The 19,883-nt window shown below is 45.8% G+C and overlaps 1 pseudogene; it reads left to right on the top strand.

Moving 5' to 3' along the window:
• LOC103678837 overlaps window positions 1–18,959 on the top strand; it is a 28,433-nt pseudogene extending 9,474 nt beyond the window's left edge.
• The last annotated feature ends 924 nt before the right edge of the window (window positions 18,960–19,883 follow it).

Here is a 19,883-nt window from a genome sequence, read left to right as displayed (position 1 = left end):
TCCTTAGTTCAGTTCAAGGCATCAGCAACCACCCAGGAGCTCAAGCCCCAGGCCCACAGTCCTTGTAGAGTATCCCCTCTCCCCCCCTCTTTGGCACTCCATTTAATCAGTTTTGAAGTCCTAAATGTCAGGGTGAATATTGCTCATACCCATCCCCTTCTCTGCATTCCCACTTCTGCTCCTTTTGTATGGGCTCCTGTTTTCTAACTCTACACTGAGGTTATTGAAAGATTTTCATTTTGGTTCCCCCCAGAAACAGAGCCTGAGACAAGGATTTGAGTATAATTCATTTATTCAAGAGGTGATCCCAGGAGCCCTGGAAGCTGAGCTGGGGGATGAGACAGGGACGTGAAAGAAGCCAATACAGGATGTGTTATGAAGCACTGAAGGACACTGGAGCTCCATCCCCCTGGAAACGCCCGGGAGACAGTACAGGATATGCCTCAGCATTATCCCAACCAATAGGCAAGGGAGCAGGGCTACCATTTACCCATCAACTCTTGACCCATCATTGCCTTATGGCTGCGCAGTTTCAGGGGCAAGAAGTCCCTCGCACTTCCGTTCTGCACTGTGCCTGGGCTGAGCATGCTGCCAGCCAGAACCCAGAGGGTCATGGGCCTTCCGCATATAATGGTAAAAACCAAGGGAACACAGGCAGGGCACCAACAACACTATGTTACCTCCCATCTCTCTCTCTCCCACACAGAGGCCAGGGACAGCTTTCTAAAGTGCAAATCTGATTCTGGTACTTCTCTGTTCAATAAGAAGGGTGTGTGGATAATGCTAAAGACAAGTCTTGCTTATTTCCCCTGACGGGGGTGACTCTCTTGAGTGGTACTGAACCATATGACCCCGAGCACCTTTGGTGCACCTATCACAGGTGGCCAGAGTTTGGATCGGACTTGGAGTAACTACTCCTGAGTTCAATGGATAGACAGCTTCGTTCATATGTTTATAATTAAAACCTTGTTTATTTACAGAACAGGTTGGGAGGGGAAGGGACAAATGATTGCCTCTGGTTTGGATTTCCCTGGTGCAGACCTTTACCTCTCAGCAGTTTTGTATAACCTTTCCCAGACAGTGGATGCTATCGTGCCAATACTTCGTTCTTCTTTATGCAGTCACGTTATCTGGGAATCTCGATGTGATTTACAAGCTTACATAACTCCCCGCGTGAGTCAGCACGCTCATGGAGAAGGCAGCATGGTGCAGTGGAAAGAACATGGCATTTGGTGCCAGAGAGAAAGTTCAGCACCTGCCTCTGTGACTTCCTAACTGTGTGCTAGACTAGTCGTTCTACCTCTCCAAGCCTCAGTTTCTTCCTAGGACAAATGGGGATCGGAACACCTACCTCGGAGGGTTATTGTAAGGATTAAATGAGGTGACCGATGGTGTGATACACCCTGAGTCACTCGCTGTCCGCCTTCCCCATCCTATATCCTGATTTTACTCACCTCCAGCAGGTTCTTCAACCTCACTGACCTGCAGTGAGCAGAAAATGCTGATTTCTCTTTATCTCCTTTTAGAACTAGTGGATTGTAGATGAAAATCCAAATCAGTTCTTTGTAAAGGAAAAGTGCTCTTGCTCCCCTCTGGGCAAAGCAGCCACCTCTTGTGTGAAATAAATGGGGACCGGAAAGGGCTAGGGTGCTCGAGGAAGGGCTGGGCTGGCACGGCCTGGCTCTGCACCCACTGCGGTGGCAGCCAGAGATTGCCGAGGGGACTCAGCGCACGGCGAGACAGCCAGCCGGAAAAAGGAAACGTGCGGGAGAGGATGTGAGATCCCGTCTGCACCGCTGCGCAGCACGGTGGGGAGCGGGGAGGAATGGCGTTGCAGAATGTCCTTCGGGAGACAAAGCCTCAGCATACAAATGAGGGCGCTGCTGTGCGGCCCAGGGCTGGGGACGGTTCTGGAACTGTTTTTCCAAGGTGGTTAGAACAAATGCCTGCAAGTTAAAATAATAATAATAAATAAAATCCCTGGTCAGCAAATGAACACTGCTGCAAATGTTCTTCCCTGCCGGTCGCAACGCTATTAAGGCAGGGTTTCCAGACAAGCTGATTTCCAGGATCTTTATGGCCAGCATAATACATAGCAGTCAGCTAGGGTCACCGGAGAAAGTGTTTATAATTAAGGGGTGATTGGTGAGTATGTCCATAGCAGCAAAGAAACCTCTAAAAAAAAATCAGGAGCCAATCTCTGAAGTCAGGAACTAGAGAATGTTAGAACAAGAGAGATTCTTTCAGATCATTGAGCTGGGCTGGTGATTTTAAATGCTAAAGAAATAGCAGAACCTTTCTTTCAAATAAAATCTTATGCGGACTCTCCCCCCCCCCCCCCCCAAGCCAAACAAAAGGGATGCTGTTCAGAGGAGAGGAGGGGAGAAGGAGAAGACAGCGTGGCTATGGAGCCCCAGCTTCCCCCACCCTCCAACCTCCACATGAGATCTGCCAGTGTGGCCCAGAATATGTCCTGGAAATCCTTAAGCCCTACTGACCACAGTGTGAGAACCCCCAGGCCAGTCCACCCCGTGCATTGTACAAATGCCGACTTTAGGCTCAAAGAGGGCAAGTGATTAGTCTAAGGTCCCCCAACAGAACTGGGACTAGAGTCCAAATCTCTCGAATTTAAGTTCCTTGCTCTGTCCTAAAAACCATCTCCCCTTAAAAAAAAAAAAAAAGAAAAGAAAAGAAAAGAAAAAGTATCTTTAAAAATAAAGTTACCTCATGAAATAGCTTCTTAAATGAGAAAGCAAGAGGCATCCAAGTGTAAATACCGGCTTTGGAAAGAATCCAATTCTATCTTCTTGACGGCTGGACCCAAGTGCAGCTTCTTATTACATTTATTTTAGGACTTTTAGCATGGCAGTCACAAAATCCAAGTCGATTTGCTAAATGAATGGTCTCTTAAACCGGGATAAGTCTAACCAGTTTGTGCCTTCTAGAAAACACCAACCTAAAACAACTACGACAGCTTAGTATCTGAAAAAAATTTTTTAAAAAAGATTTTATTTATTTGAGAGAGGGAGGGAGAGAGAGCAAGTGGGGCAAGGGGTAGAAGGAGAGGGAGAAGCAGACTCCCCACTGAGCAGGGAGCCCCTGGGCTTGATCCCAGGAGCCTGGGACCATGACTTGAGCCGAAGGCAGAGGCTTAACTGACTGAGCCACCCAGGCGTCCCTGAAAAAAATTATTTTGAATATATTGCCACAGTAAGAAAGGAATCTGAAGTGCGGGGCAGATGGCAATGGCCAGACCCAAGCTCCCACAGTGGAGCACAGCGTGCTTCAGATTCCTGGCTCTACGTCCCATGGTGAGACCTTGAGCAAATCACGGCCTCTCTACACCTCAATCTTCCTTCAAAAATCTACGAAATGATTAAATTATTAGAGTCACTGAAAGTCAATATTCAACAGAAGCCTGAGGCAGAACTTCCCAGCGCACCGGCTCCGCCCGCATGGGGCCTGTTTCGCAGCAGAGGCCTCTGGGTCTGAGTCAGGGGGCCGGGAGGGAGGAGCGAGAAGCCGCAGCACGGGAGGGAGACAGGGAGAGGGAGGAGGGAAGCTGAGACAGAGAAAAGCAAAGGCTCTCCTTTCATGCCTCAGAGGACTGGATTTTGGTCAGCATCCATCCTGTACATTTCTGTGACACCTATTTCCCTGAAGTCCTCCGAATGTTTCCTAATGGACTTGCTTTGGGGTTTCCATTCAAAGCCTTGACCCATTGGGTCTCACTTTAAACTAGGAATGTTCAGTTAAAGACAGTAGCAGATGGTAGCAACTGACAAGATGATACCAAGTGTTCATAAGGGCAAGAAAAGCAACAGTTTTTAAAATGCAATATCCCGTGACTTTTGTTTATGTTACTGAGTTTAATCCTTACTATAACCTTCAAATTAGTGTCGTTTCTGCCCCCATTTTACCCATCCAGTTGCAGAGAGGTCTAGCAACTGCTGTCAGATAACAGCTATTTGATGAAGCTGTGGGGGACTGTCAGCTCCCTCGGGACAGAGACTTTCTGCTTTGTGCTGCTGTCCTCCATGCCCAACACAGTGCCTGGTACACAGGAGGTGATCGATGCACATTTACAAAGGAAAAGGCCAGGATTTAAATCCAGATCTGCTCAACTCCCAGATCTAATTCTTACTACCTCTGAACTCAAATAATTTATTAAAAACAAATGGTATTTGGCCAGTTGTTCTTAACCCCCTTCTTACTGTGTAATTGGAAGTGCTGTGAGCTCTGGTTTCTATGCCTGTTGGAAGCTCTAGCTACATAATGAGCTACCGAGTTCCCATCTCTTGGCTGAATCTGTAATTAAGCAGGTTTTCTAAGACAGTTAGACATAGTCCCAGGTTCCCTCAAATGCGTAGCATTCACCCAGAGGACCAGACTTGAAGAAAAACACGGGACTGGAAAATATTATCATCCTCCAGGATCACTGCTCTCCCTGGTCACCGTAAGCAATTACAGAACAAAAAGGTGCTTTGTTTTTTGTTTTTGTTTTTGTTTTTGGATCAGTAAACACAAATCTTAAAACACACACTTTCATAGAGTTTCTTCACAGTGTATCTTAGAAATGAAGCAAATTCTGACTCTCGGAATGAATACCAGTCTCTGTCCAGGAACCGGGTGAAGGTAAGCAAGGAAAGCCTTGTCAAGCATGTTGGACTGGAAGGGCACGCTCAGGTGTGCCTGGGATCTTGCGCTGCTTCATGCTTCAGGACTCAGCAAGGCAGGCCCAGGGACGTGTGAATGGGTGAGCAAAGTCATGTCTCCTTGTCCTTCCCTCTAAGGGACACTTCTTTTCTGGTGCGTTGGCCCAGGCTGTACCTGGCATGGCTCCGGTCATCCCAGCGTGCTTCACTAGGCCTTTTCAGTTGTATGTTCTCTATTTCTTCCTTCTTTCACTTTTCCCAAGTATTCACCAAGGGCCGTCATGGGCTCAGACTCTGCAAGGTGCTGTGGGAGCTACAGAAAGAACAGGGAGTTTCTAGATTCTCGTGGGCATTACTCATTGCATATCTGGAACTCAGGTGTGACCACAAGGCCCCGGCAGTTGAGCTGCTGACTTAATTACTTTCACCTTCTTTCCTGATCAGCCGCTGAGATCTTGGAAAGTCTGTCTTGTTATTGTAGCCTCAGGAGTGTGATTCTCCCTTATTTCCCTCTGCACAGGGGGGCGCCATGACATCAGCACAGATGTGGCCTTCTCACCTTGAGTGAAATAGCACCCATGTTACCATGCCCGCACCCTCACAGAGGTGTCAACCCTTCACAAGTCAGTCAGTTGGAGAAGATACAGGCTGAGTTCAGCTTTGCGGATAATTCTCCTTGCTTTCTATACTGGCTTTGGCTACCTCTATTTCCATCCTGCCCTGAGCTACTAAATATATATATAAATACATAAACTACTAAATATATATATATTTGCTTGGTGGTAGGACTGGGTCTCTCAGAAGTCAAATATTCTCTTTATATTCTCCTTATTTCCTGTTCTGAGTTTCCCCCTAGAACATCTGCCCTGGTCAAAATCTTTTTTTTTTTTAATCACAGTTTTATAGTGTACAGTTCAGTGCTTTTTGGTATATTTGCAGAGTTGTATATCACCATTATCTAATTTCAGAACATTTTCACCACCCTCAAAAGAAATTCCATACTCATGAACAGTCCCTTCCCATTTCCCCTTTCTCCCAGCAACCACTAATCTATTTTCTGTTTCTGTGAATTTGTCTCTTCTGGACACTTCATATAAATGGAGTCATACAATATATGGTCCCCTGTGACTGGCTTCTCTCAGTTAGCATGCAGGTTTCAAGGTTAATCCATGTTGTAACACGTATTCGTACTCCATCCCTTTTTTTGACTAAATAATACTCAATTGTATGGATATACTGGATCGCGTTTATCCATTCATCTCTCAGTGGACACTTGGGTTGTTTCCATTCTTGGCTATGATGAATAATGCTGTTATGAACATTCATGTACCGGTTTTTGTGTGGACATATATTTTCACTTCTCTTGGGTTTATATCTGGTAGTGGAATTGCTAGGCTGGCTGAAATCTTTTTTTTTTTTTTTAAAGATTTTTTATTTATTTATTTGACAGAGATAGAGACAGCGTGAGAGAGGGAACACAAGCAGGGGGAGTGGGAGAGGAAGAAGCAGGCTCCTAGCGGAGGAGCCTGATGTGGGGCTCGATCCATAACGCCGGGATCACGCCCTGAGCCGAAGGCAGATGCTTAACCACTGTGCCACCCAGGCGCCCCATAGGCTGGCTGAAATCTTAAGGAAACATTTCTAATGGTCTTCATTCCTATCTGCTTCCCAGGGAATACAGGTTTCTCTATATTCATCAAGCAAAAGGGAATGACCAACAGCAGGNNTTTTTCACCACATCCTGGACACAGCACCTGCTTTTCCAAGTCCGTTACAAAGCCCGAACGTCTCCACTCTGAACAATATGCGACTTTGAGTGACCGTGGCAGGCCTGGGACGAGTCTCTGCAGTAATTCACGCTAGAGGGGGTGAAGAGAGGGTATGCAGAACCAGCCTTGGATCTTACAAACAAAGGAGTATTTGTAGCCATGTCATTCCCTGCTTAGAACTGATTCCTTCAAACCTAGTCTCTTGCATCCTGTCCATAATCTTGGACTCTGATCTCCAGGGTTATACAGAGCACGGAATAAGCAATTTGCAACCTTGGAATCCAAAATTGCCCTTTCCCCACCATCTGCTCTGCAAGTTTCTGTTTATAACTGAAGTCTGCCCTCTGCTGGTCATAGGCAGCCCAGACCTGCAACATGGAGCGGCTAAGCAGGTTTCTTCTAAAATCATTTCTTCTCCAGGAGCATTTAGGAAATTGCTGCAATTTATTCAGCTTATAGCAAATACAGAGAAATGACATCTTCTGCAGAGTGTTCCTCTTTTATTTTTTACTTTTCAATGTTTGTGAATTTTTTCCCCTTTTATTCAACAGAACCAGAACTGGGCCAGTTTCAGCTACTTCTGAGCCACTTTCATTTGTGATAAATAACCATTATTTGTATTCATGCACTGCCTGCCAAGCCCCTTCTGCTCCTATTACTCATGAGTGACTACCATGCCCTTTTATGGTAGAAGTGGGCAAAGGCAGGGGGCGCCTGGGTGGCTTAGTTGGTTAAGCATCTGCCTTTGGCTCAGGTTGTGATCCCAGCATTCTGGGATCCAGCCCCGTATGGCGTGGGCTCGCTGCTCTGCGGGGAGTCTACTTCTCCCTCTCCCTATGCTGCTCTCTCTTTCACTCTCTCTCTCAGATAAACAAAATCTTAAAAAAGAAAAAAGTGGGCAAAGCCTCTTTGAGAAGGGGGATAATATGAGTGATGGGCTGTCAACTGTCTATCTAGTAGTTTCTCAGAGGCAGTTGGTAGACTGCTTTGAGTAAAGGAAGACCCAGAGACTGATTCTCCTCAAGTTCTGTGAGATATCTGCTTGCCCTGTTGGAAAGCTGCGGGGCATCAGACATTTGAGGATCCCCAGCAGACATAGCAACCCTTTTTCTCCCTTCCTTCAAACTGGGCACTCTGGCCAGGGAAGCAGATCCAGGAGGGACATGAAAGGTGAGTGGGGAAGGAAGCCAGAGCCTGGGTATGTCTCACACAGGAGACAGTGTGAGCAAAAGGCTGAACCAGTAACAGGAGGAAAGGAGGGAGCTAGAGGAGACGAGGTGCCTCCACAAGGACAGAACAGGGGACTAAAGGAGTGACTGCTTCCCTGAGGGCCATTACTACTTTCTGCAATGCAGTTAACTGTAAAAAAAATGTTCGGTTTTTAGTTAACAAAGGAAAGGGAGTCCTTTCTGATGTTTTCATCCAGAGTCCTTGAGAATAACCCTATGCCTCTGACTTAATATTTTAGGAGCATTTCTACTTTCTGCCCTGAAAGAAATGCAGCACTTTTATGAAAAACAAAAACCAAAAAACAAAACACCATGATTTTTGGAAAGATTCCTTGTGTTTTTAACCTCTGAGTAGATGGGAGGCAGGGGACTCACAAGGATTCCTTATGGTAAGCATACATCCTAGCCAGAGGTCTAGAAATCTGTCCCCCTTCCCCAAAGTGTAGCCAAACTAGGGACTCCTTTGCCTAGAGCCCCAGCAGGTTTCACTGCTCACCCCAGGGCCATCCCCCGCAGTCCCACTATCCCTGTCAGTCTCCTTGGGACTGCAGAAGCCTGGGCTCAAGGTGTAACAGAGATTCCTGTGCCCAGTTCTTTCTCTTCCTCTCCATTTCCCTCTTGCCTCCTCCTTCACCTCCTTCCCTGGTCCTCTGGTTTAAATTTTCTCCTCCCACATTGCCCCTCTCCAGCCTCTGTGACTCCAAACTAAATCATTTTGGGAAAGACAGGGCTTGCTTGGTTCCCATGGCTGAGTGCTGCCCCTTTAAAATCAACCTTCAGTTGGAGGGGGAGTTGAAGGGAAGAAGAGAGAACCAGGTCTTCTGCCTTTCCTCCTAGAGATAAAAGCTATTCTTAGCAGTAAAATCGGCTTGGCATTTGGGGAGACTTGCGTTTCTCTCCTTTCCGCCCCAGGGGTTTTGCCATTGCAATTCCTCTTCTTCATGCAAAGATGAAAGGGAGAAAGAGAAGGGAAAAAAAGAGAGGGAGGGGCACAATCACTGCTACCCTGATAGGCTTCCTTATTTTGGAAGGCTGGTCCAGTTGGAGTGCCCTCACCCCAACCCCAAAAGACCAGTTTAATTCTAGCAGTCATTTTTCAGGCAAGAAGACTAAAAGCCAAATGAGCTCCCTTCAGGCCTTTCCACAGCACTTTGTATGTGGCATGGGTTCATTAAATATGTTTGCTCAGCCAGCCTCCTGCCTGCACCCTCATTAGGGGGAGTCTCCCAGGACTGCCCTCACTGGACATATAGGGCCGTGGTAATCAGTCAGGGCATTTAAGACCCAGCATTAGAGAGCTGGCTTCGGAGAAACCAGGAACTTAGTAAATTGGGAAAGAAAAAAAGAATAAGAAAGAAAGAGAGAGAAAGAAAGAAAAAGAAAGAAAAGAAAAGAAAAGAAAAGAAAAGAAAAGAAAAGAAAAGAAAGAAAAGAAAAGAAAGAAAAGAAAAGAAAAAAAGGAAGGGAAAAAATGGGTGGGCAAAGCTCAAGAGGACTTACATAATCCGATTCCGCTTTGGACACAGATGATGAAATTCTGCAAAACGGCCAGCAGGGGGAGCTCAGGCAGTGTGTCAGCACGCCGGCGCCCAGGTTGCCTGGAGCCAAAACTGCAGACAAACAAAACAATGAACCTTTGTGGTTTCTCTTGGGCTGTTAACCCAGGGAGGCTCAACGCAGGACAGCCTGATGCTCATTCTAGGGGATTCAGCTAGCATCTCACAGAACACCGACGTCATAGGTCTCTCTTTGTCTCCCTCCCCAACTCTCCCCCAAATTGTTTTCTCGGTGTTAAGAGTCTACCTCTAATCTCTTTCTCAAGCCCTCTCAGTATCTCTTTGCATCTCTTTTTGTAATTCTGGTTTTCTCTGAATCTGTGTTTCTGTCTGTGCTTCTTTCTTGTTATTTCTCCGTATCATCCTAGGCCCACTTCATATAAATGAAAAATAAATGGACATGAACCCATCCATAGACTGAGCTCTGAAAGATTTCAAGATCTTTCCAAAACTAATACTTTGAATAAAATGTATGCTGTGCAGCAGACGTGGCTAATTCTGCCACCACTTAGCTATGCAGTCACATCTTTCATGTCTATTCTCTCGTCCCTGTCCTCAGGCCTGCTGCCCATGCCACCCTACAGTCTCTCCACTGCCGATTGGTTGCTGCCCGCCTCCCCCAAACCATTGACCTCCAGTAGTTGTCTCCCTCCCCGACCAGCAGAACAAGATCTTCCAGGTCTTTTAGAGAAGAGGCCCACACCAGAATAGTTGTACCTCTCGTGACACAGTATTTTGTTTCTTAAGTAAGGCCCAGCCCCCTCATTTCCAGAGAGCACTGTAACGCTGGTGGGATCAGGGGGTGAGGGGCTCCAGGGGAGAAAGGGAGGGACTCAGCTTTGCACTCCGCCTGGAAACTCTTATTACCCAACATTCAGGCGCTTGGCTGGATTCATTCACTCAAGGATCTTCCTCATGCCTTTCTTTCCAGATTGACCCTCGGGGACCTCTAGTTTATCACACAATCTGTATATATCTGACCCTATGGGGGAGCAGAGATTAAATTCTCTTTTCTGGGCTTTTGAGCCCTGGAGAATTAAGAAATGCAACTGAGATGTGTGTTAAGTTTCCAGAACATCCCATGACGGTCAAGAAGGAAGGCACATTTGATGGAAGGCAGCTTTGCCTGGGGCCCACAGAGGCCGAAGGAGGGCCTGCACGTGTACGGCATACAGATGGTTCCTGGGCCGAGGTGCTCAGCAGAAGCTGTTTCCGTTCCAGCCCCAAATACTGTGACTATGGTGGTGGTGATGTATCTTCCTCATTCTTACATTTTATGGTCCCTACCTCCAAATCTGTTCTGTTCTATCCAGGTTCTCATTATTTTTCAGGTCCTAATCATATGTGTCCCTGAGAGGCGGGTTCTAATATTAGATCTGCTAGGACGTGATACTCCTCAGTCTTGGCACTTCAACTTTCTTTAAGCCTCCTGGATTCAAGGAAGGTAGTGGTACTGTGATCTGATCACAGTTGTCCCCGCCCTGCTCAATACTTGGTAACCATTATCATTTCCTAGTCCCAGAACCTGTTTGGACAGAACTGAAGACCAAAGTACTGCGTAAGGGGACAGACAGGCAACGCAATGCAATCCATCACTTAAAGACATGAACCACTTGCTTGCCCTTGCTCGGCCCTGGCCATACAGAGTGTCTGAGCAAGACATAGGGCCTGTCCTCAGGGAGCAAATGCTTCTATTGGAGAATAGAATGTGTCTCTGAACCAGAATGAAAATGGAGCTGCTGCAGAAAACCCAGCGCTGCAAAGTGCTAACATCATCAGGCAGGTTGCCTCTGCAGTGCAATCTATAATCTCTGTGACTTTCAGAACCAAAAGAATTGCTATATGACTTTCTAAATTAAGCTTTGCATTACTTTGGAAATTAACAAAGCATTCCTTCCCACAGACACTGTTCCCAAATTAAACATTTTGTGCTTGTACAGCTGTTCAAATGTCGGTGAATCGAAGATGAAAAGTTCTTAGGAAGGGAAGAGAGGTGGGTGCCTAGAAAGGAGAACGGAGCACTGCGGGGGAGTTCTTGGAGGGCGAGCTGGGGGTCAGGTAGCAGAGATTATAGGACAGTTGGAGAAGTTTATGATCCAGTTAGTGAGTACATAAAATGTTTTTAAATTATTAGGTCTAGATAAGTGTAGGTTAAGGGGCCCATTATGGTCAAGTATTCAAAGGCATACTCTTAAGTGGAAAACTTGGGGAGTGGCTATTCCCCACCTCTAATCAGTAGGAGCCAGACGAAACAGAAGAAATAAACATCAAGGGCCAAGATGGTATTTCAAGGTCACTGTGAGGCCCACTTTTCAAGATTCGACAGCAGTCAAACACTAGAATGGGTCACAGAGGATTGCTGGGCACTCTCTTCTGGGGCTACTTAATGAAAGAACAGAGCCTTTGGGTTCTGCAATGCTGCAGGTGATGTCCAGTGTAGAGATAGAAGCATGTCCTGGATGAGTTAGCCCCCCAGGTTCTCTTCTAGACCGGGAAGAAGAGAACTCATCTAGGATTAGAGGCCTTTCACAGTGGCTAGAGAGAAATGGACAGATGGGAAGGCCCACAGTCCTCGCTGGCCCACCTCCCACCACCATGCCAGAGCCCTTTCCATTAAGCTGCCTCTGTGCCTTTTGTTTCATGAACTTGTCCGTAGATCTTCGCTTGCAAAGATGTGAGCCATTGACGAACGGTTTTTTAGAAAGCCCTTGCTCACAAAAATCCAGTCTGCGGTATTTGGATTGGCCACCAGGCCTCTCATTTTCCACGCAAGTTGTTCCCAATTTATCTCTGGGTCTCTTCCAGAAGGGCATGAATTATTTGCTGGTGATGTAACTTGAAACCCAGGTTCCCTTTGGAAACCATTTTAATAGAGGTTGGAAATGGGGACTGGAGCAGAAGAGAGTGAAGAGGTGTAAAAAAAAAAAAAAAAAAATTCCAAGTTTGGCCAGATAGGATTTTCCAGGTGGCTGAGGGAGGAGGAGGCCCTGTCTTCAGCACACAAGGCCTGAGGGCTCACAGAAGCAGAGAGCTGTGCTGGGCACTGGCTGCCCAGCTCCCTTGCGGCTCCAGGGCACAGAGCTGGGGAGACTGTCCTCTGGTCTTGGCTGCGCCTTGGACAAGCTATTTATCCCGGAGCCATTTATCCTGTCTGGGTCCCAACTTCAACATCTGCAAGAGGAGAACATCCATGTGAACATCCCCAAGTTTCCATAAACTCTATGTTCTGTCATTTTGTATGGCCTCGTGGGTTGGTTTTAAAGATCAATGACACCTTTCACCTGTATGGTGCTTTATGGTTAAGAAAGCATTTTCACATACTTATCTTATTTGGTCCTCACAATTATGCTCTGAGAGAGGTACAACAAATTATTTTCCCCATTTTAGAAATGAAAAAACTGAGGACCAGGGCGGTTAGGCAATGTGCTATTACACCGACAACAGGTGGAAACTCAGGACTCCAGCTTAGGTCTTCCAACTTGAGCTCTGTTATTCATTCTTGTGAGGGGTCCAGTGTGCCTTTAAAATCAGATAACTATGGATCATCTCTCCAGAAAGATGAACTTGGGATTTTTAGATGTTTAAGCTCAACATAGATACCAGGTAAAATTCCCCTACTTTCGGCCACCCTTATGAATTCATGCAAATGTATGTATGCCTTGCTTCTCTGACCAGATTGCAAGCTCCTTGGAGGTTCAGGCCATGTGTTTTCTCCTCCCTCCGACTCCCTCCAGCAACTGTCACAGAGCCAAGCACCTAGCTGGGGTTCTTGCACTGCCAGGAAGAGGCAAGCCAAAGTAAAGAATGCAAAATAACTAATTGGGACAGATGTCCATTTCCACGATTGACCACTTGTCCTACAAGAGCTGATATCCTTGTACATGTCCTGCCCTAGGCAGTCCTCTGCCTGCCACACTAGTCCCCAAATCCTAGAACAGAGCACAGGCTCCCATGGTGGCAGCAGCAATACCCTCCTCCTCGATGCGATTTTCCAGGCACCAGATGGGCTCAGAGGTATGAAGACACATGACCTCAGTGATCTCACACCCCAGGAGCCTGATTTAAGTAAAGAAGGCAGACTGGTTGCCTTACCTGGGGACGTAGAGGTAAATCCGTGGGAGGGGCTATCATGAGCTTAAGTTGAGAGGGGGGAGTGATACTGAAGCAGGAACAGCCAAGAGCATCTGAGGAAAGCTGCTGAGGACATCGGGTGACTGGAAGGAGAGGTGCCTTCTTGCAGTGGGAGGGGTGGGTGGGTCTGGGAAGTGCGTCAGAAGGCTGAGCCCAAGGCCAGCGTAGGTTCTCTGACCACTTGTGCACACTTGGCACCAAAATTCAGTGCAGTCTTGTTTCATGTCCCTAGAACTTTACCCTCATCAGCAACCATGACTCCAGTCCTTTCACCAGAACTACAAAGAGGAAACAGTGATAATCCAAAGGCAAGGACAATTGACCAGATAAACAGAGATGGCTTCGATTTCAGACTTTTGCCCCATTATTACCCTGCCATCTCTTTGTTATCCTGTATCTCAAGTCCTTACTTTCCCAGATTTGGTGGAGAAGGAAAAGGATTCCAAGACTGTTGTAAGCGGGGCCACTCCCAATAAATGAGACCAACCCGTACCCTAGGGACTGACTCAGTTGAGCTTCATAGTCAGAAGAATCTGAATTTCCAACAAAGGAGGTCTCTGTCTCCCTCCTTGTAGATAACAATAACTCTACTATGAGAAGAATTCTAGGGTGATAGGATATTAGAGAGAACTGGGACCTAGAGCTTACATATTGATCTAACACGTTCACTGACAGATGAGGAGACTTAAGAGTATGGCGATGACATCAGTCCAGGCCACCCAGGAAGTTAGTGAAAGAAATTGCATTAAAACCCAGAAATCTTGACCTAATACCACACTAGCTCTTCTCCTATCATATCTATCCTGGCCCTTTTAAATGCCAAAGGCTTTCACCCAGGTACAACTCTGAGCTACCAAGAAGGAAGGTCTGAATTCGTGAAACTTATTTGTGGGAACCACTGCTCTTTAGGAGAACTTTTTTATATTGCAGCCAGCCCTGGAGACTCTGTCCCTGCCTCCCTGCATCCTGCAGGGAGAGAAAGAACCAGAATTTCTGTTCTAAAAGCCCTTCTGGCTGCCAAGCCTTCCCCCTCTGGCCAAACACAGTACCTGATCTCATCCTAGTGGATCTCCACCCTTCAGACAGTCCCAGTACCCAGTCCTGGAGCAGAGGTGGTGATGCCCTGTCAGGTACAAGGTGCAAGTGGAGCCTCTTGCACAGACACTTCATAAATGTTCTACAAGTGAATAACTAAGGTTCCAACTCTTCTATACTGCCTCCAGTTCACCACTTCCAAAGCATCCAACAAACTTGCCTTCAATCTGTGGATCAAATCAAGTCAAAGAAACAGACATTAACTAAGGTATTATTGGAAAGGCAATGTACAGGTGCTGAGCTCTAGACAAAGACATGTCTGAGTCCCTGCCTTTGAAAGACTCACAGGCTAACTGGGGGAGACCAGGTGATATTACATTTTAAGTTAGTATCACAGGGTAACAATACAAGAAGTGTCACGAAGCAACAAATGACCAGAGTAGGTTATCTGTGCATTGTTACACAGAAAAAAAAGAACACTGGGGATTGAACAGTCCAGGGAAGTTTGTGGAAAAGGAAAAATCTCATCAGGACTGGGAAGGATGGGTAGAACTTAGAGGAGTGAAGGAAAGAACATTTCAGAAATTGGTAACTGAGAAAAGACAGAAAAAATAGAAAAATGCAAGTGTGGTGAGGGTAGTGAGTAATGCTAATTGCAGTCGTAAATGATGTTTATCATCTATCGGACGCTATTCTTAGCAGCTAACATTGATTAATTCTCTTGATTCTCATGCAATTCAAATTATTACTACTATTATCACATTTGTACGGTCGAGGAGACTGAGGCATAGAGAGGTTTTAAGTTATCTGAGGGCGCAGCTGGTAAGTGAGCTGGAATTTGAGCCCAGAGGCTACACATTCAGCCACTGTTTCTCTCACTGTGGCTAGAAGCGTTGATTTCTTGGGAAGGTGTGTTGGGCAGATCACAGAACACCTGGAATACTATATTACACACTTGGACTTGGTTTTGTGGGCAGTGGGAAATCATTAAAAGTTTCTGAGCAGGGAAGTGGATCTGCGTTTAGGGTTTTAAAGTGAGACACACACATGAAGGAAATCCTAAAGGACACCTTCATATTTTTAAAAAACACAGAGAAATATATTAGCACGTAGATAAAAATGTCCCTCCTTTTCATAGAAAGCCTTGTCCAGAGTTACTCCCAGTGGCCTCTTACATCTTAAACTTACATCTTAAACTTGGGTCCGGGATCAAATCCTTGATTGGTGGTACTGAGGAAACAACCAAAATGTAAACATCCCTGAAATCTCCCCAGCACATGCTCAGAAGCTAAGGGCCAAGACAGGCTTAGAGGATAGCGTTTACAGGGAGATAGGAGACATCAGATCTGGAAAGCGTGGGGAAGAGTGGAGGGAAGAAAATGTCAATCAGCAAGTGAGAGGTCAGCAAATGAGTTGGGACCTTGGGTGTACAATTCAGCAATAATTTAAGCATGATAGAATCAAAGCTTCTGGAAGAGGAAAAAATATTGTCAGCTATCTCCTTGATTATTTTGTAATAGCAGATAATTTCTTTAGTCCCTTCCTTCTTTTTACAGGTTAAAATGGAAAATCTTTTCTCATGCACAGAATGCTTTTATTTCTCTCTCTTTCTTTCAGGACTCAATTTTCCTAATTCATTCTATCAAGCACTATAATGTTCTCGTGACTATCCACTCGAATGAACGTGGGACAGATCGAGTAATAAGAACTTTGAAAGGGTGGTGATTGAAATAAGAGCATCTTTTTATATTTTCCAGGAACTGTAGCCTGCTCAAGCCAATAGAGTAAAAACATTAGATAATTTGATTTCTGAGCACAGATTAGATAATTGTCTTGGATGGGACTTTGGGAATGGTCATAGGAGATGAGGCATCATCCTGTTGGGAGGGTCTTCAGGGAATATTGGGTTTATGTGAGTGTCATTTGGCTCCCGAGTCACAAAGCATGGATTGCAGGGCTGGCCTTAGTCCAGGCTCCAGGCAAAATTACGTACTTATCCTTGTAAATTGTGGTATTCAGTATAACCATCGCCTTGATTTATGGCCACGCCTTCATGACCCCACTTTTGGAAATGGACTCCAGATCTGAGTTCAGGCAGCTGCTTTACGCCCATCCACAGGAAGCCGACAGATAAATGGTGTGGGGGTGGGCGAAGTGGCTTGTGAATGCCCAAATCTTGTTCTCTCGAACAGGTATGTTTGTTTGAAGAATGAATTGATTAGTTTGTGTTTAAGTGAGGGCAAAAAGCACTCTAATGTAAGAAAATCAAATGCTATATAGACATCCCCTCTCCAATCACATGTGTGGTGTTGATAATCTGTGAGAGCTGGTCTTTCGTTCCTTTGCTATCTTCCCAGCTGCTACTATTTGAAAAGACTTAAGCCCATGCCTGATGCTGAGTCACTTGTTTGGTGCTGTGTGTAAGGGGTTTGGAAATAAGTCACATTCCCAGACCCAAGTCCTAGGAACCAAGTTACTACTTCCAGGCTCCTGTGTTGACCCCAAATCCTTCCCTTTCAGCCAGGTCTGGGATAACTGCTCCCCAGAACTGATCTGGGTACCCGTGTGGCCTCAGAGCCAAAGTTCTTTCTCTGTTGGCCCTTCCCTATATGTTGGCCCAAATCCCAGAGGTAAAATGCTACCCTGGTTTCCTCTCGTAAATTCTTACTTCTCGCCCTGCTTAAAATTCTGCTTCTCCTCTAGAACTAGATACTCGACCCACCTTTCATCCATCCTCGTGCCTTCTCCCCACTAGCTGGGGTTTTCTGTGATGCCAGGTCATGGAATGACTGCCTTGAGACAGGGCACGTTTGTCTTATTGGACCCTCATGATTGATTTCTGTTGATTTAATTCAAGGTCTCTCAACATGAGTGCAACCACGCCTGGGCATGTATTGGAAACTCAAGGGGGCATTTTTTTGATTGCCCCAGTATTTGGGAGGGGCGATAGTGGCATTTAGTGAGAGGAAAGTCAGGATGCTATTCTCCAATTGTGTGCACCACAGGCACGTTAACCAAGAAATGTTGTGTGTCCTGGGTAACCTTCAAAACTCACACTGGATGTTTGTGTGGGAAAACCTGTTTATAATTATCTGGGTGTGGAACACAATCCCATTTTACGTGGAAATACAATTACTTTTGCATAGTTTTAACATACATGGACTTTTCCATAAATGCCCTCTAAGCATTTTTAAAGGAAGTGAAGATCGTACTGTGTTTGTTTCAGAACTTTACCAGCAGTAGTCACGATCTCAGAAAAGCACCTCACTGTCAGTGACATCATTCTTGGTATTTGAGTTGCCAGCACAGTGTCTCTGTCTACATTTGTCTCTGACACATTCACCTTGATCTCAAAGCAATGGACTCCTTCATTCTATCTTCTAGTTAGTCACCCCCCAAGCATTCATATACTCCAATACATATTATTTTATTACAAATTATTCCTCTCCCACCAGTATTTTTTCTTTATTTTTATAGTTAGGACATTATATTAAAAATATGTATGTAGGTGGTTTATTATCTATGAATTTCTTTTCAGAATAATAAATGGAACTTAACAAAACAACATTTAAAATTAGGTTATTGGCTTTCCATGCTACCCAGGGAGAGGTCCATACAGCATTGTTCTGTGTTCCCATGGCAACTTAAAGGGAAACTTTCACAGTGTCTGCAAACCTTGATGTCCTGCAAATGAAGGAGGAAGATGTCATCAAATTCCTTGCAGCAGGAACCAACTTAGGTGGCACCAACTTTGACCTCCAAATGGAACAGTACATCTACAAAAGGAAAAGTGATGGCATCTACATCATAAATCTGAAGAGAACCTGGGAGAAGCTTCTGCTGGCAGCTTGTGCCATTGTTGCCATTGAAAACCCAGCTGATGTCAATGTCATATCATCTGGGATTACTGACCAGTGAGCTGTGCTGAAGTTTGCTGCTGCTCCTGGAGCCACTCCCCTCGCTGGCTGCTTCACTCCTGGAACCTTTGCTAACCAGATCCAGGCAGCCTTCCGGGAGATTTCTGGTGGTTACTGATCCCAGGGCTGACCACCAGCCTCTCACATAAGAACATAGGTTCTTATGTTAACCTGCCTACCATCACTCCGTGTAACACAGACTCTCTACTGCGCTATGTGCACATTGCCATCCCTTGCAACAACGAGGGAGCTCACTCACTGGGTCTGATGTGGATGCTGGCCCGGGAAGTTCTGCGCATGTGTGGCACCATTTTCCCGTGAACACGCATGGGAGGTCATGCCTGATCTCTACTTCCACAGAGATCCTGAAGAGACCGAAAGGGAAGAGCAGGCTGCTGCTGAAAAGGCTGTGACCAAGGAGGAATTTCAGGGTGATGGGCTGCTCCAGCTCCTGAGTTCACCGCTACTCAACCTGAAGTGGCGGACTGGTCTGAAGGCGAGCGGGTGCCCTCTGTGCCGATTCAGCAGTTCCTGCGGAAGACTGGAGCGCCGGCCGGCCACTGAAGACTGGTCTGCAGCTCCCACTGCTCAGGCCACTGAATGCATAACAACAACCACTGAGAGGTCTTCAGCTGCTCTCGCACAAAGGCAAACAAAATGGAAATAAAGTTGAAGGAAAATAAACAGTTTTTTAAAAAAAATCAGGTCATTGGGTCTAATCAGATTAAGAAACTTTGACCTAACTGGGTATTGTAGTACTTTCTGTTGAAGGCAAGAAAGGACTGAACATGAGGTCAGTGCCTTCCCAGGAGAAGGCCGTGGCTGCCAATCAAGAGGTCTCATGGGCAGTATCCCTTTGAGAAACTGACCACTTTCCAATTTTATTGTTTATCCTCATCAGGAATCAGCAGTTTTCAGAATTCCAGATCACTTAAATCAGGCAAATCCATAAAGTTACTCACAGTCAGCTTAACAAATTTACATTGGGAGACATTTCTTCCCAGGGAGTGAAAAGCTTACGTCCACTGTCCTGGGCAGCCAGTCCTAGGAACAAAATGAGCATGAACGCTGAGCACGAGCACACAGAGTACTGAAGAGAGGTCAGAAGAGACACTCCCATCCCACAGCAGAGCATACTCTGGCAGTCACAAAGAGCAGGGTCTCTCTTCCGCACAGTGCTTAGGTTTTCACTTTCTGTAGCCCAGTTGATTACTTCCCCTTCTGTCCACACCTCCACCCACCTTCACACAGTCTTCCTTCAGGCAATGTACAATACAATTGATTAAATATCTTCTAAATGACATTCACATTCTGGACCTGCTTTCTTCTGATTACGCCAAATCGCCCACCTTGATTGGAGTTTTGTGAAGTCCACGCATTTCACAGTCTCTTGTTTTACTCCCACAGATGACTAATCATATCCACTGTCTGTGAATTTCACTAGTTCAACTCAGAAGGTGAACTTATGTCCGTGATCTCCAAGTTCATGGAGAGTCAGAATTTCTATTGTTGCATCCATATCCTTTTTTTTTTTTTTAAGATTTTATGTGTTTATTTGACAGAGAGAGAGACAGCCAGCGAGAGAGGGAAC

Source organism: Ursus maritimus, unplaced genomic scaffold, assembly GCF_017311325.1.
Source record: "Ursus maritimus isolate PB19 unplaced genomic scaffold, ASM1731132v1 scaffold_4, whole genome shotgun sequence".
In the NCBI taxonomy this organism is placed as follows: Eukaryota; Metazoa; Chordata; class Mammalia; order Carnivora; family Ursidae; genus Ursus; species Ursus maritimus.
This window is presented reverse-complemented; position numbering and strand designations above follow the sequence as displayed.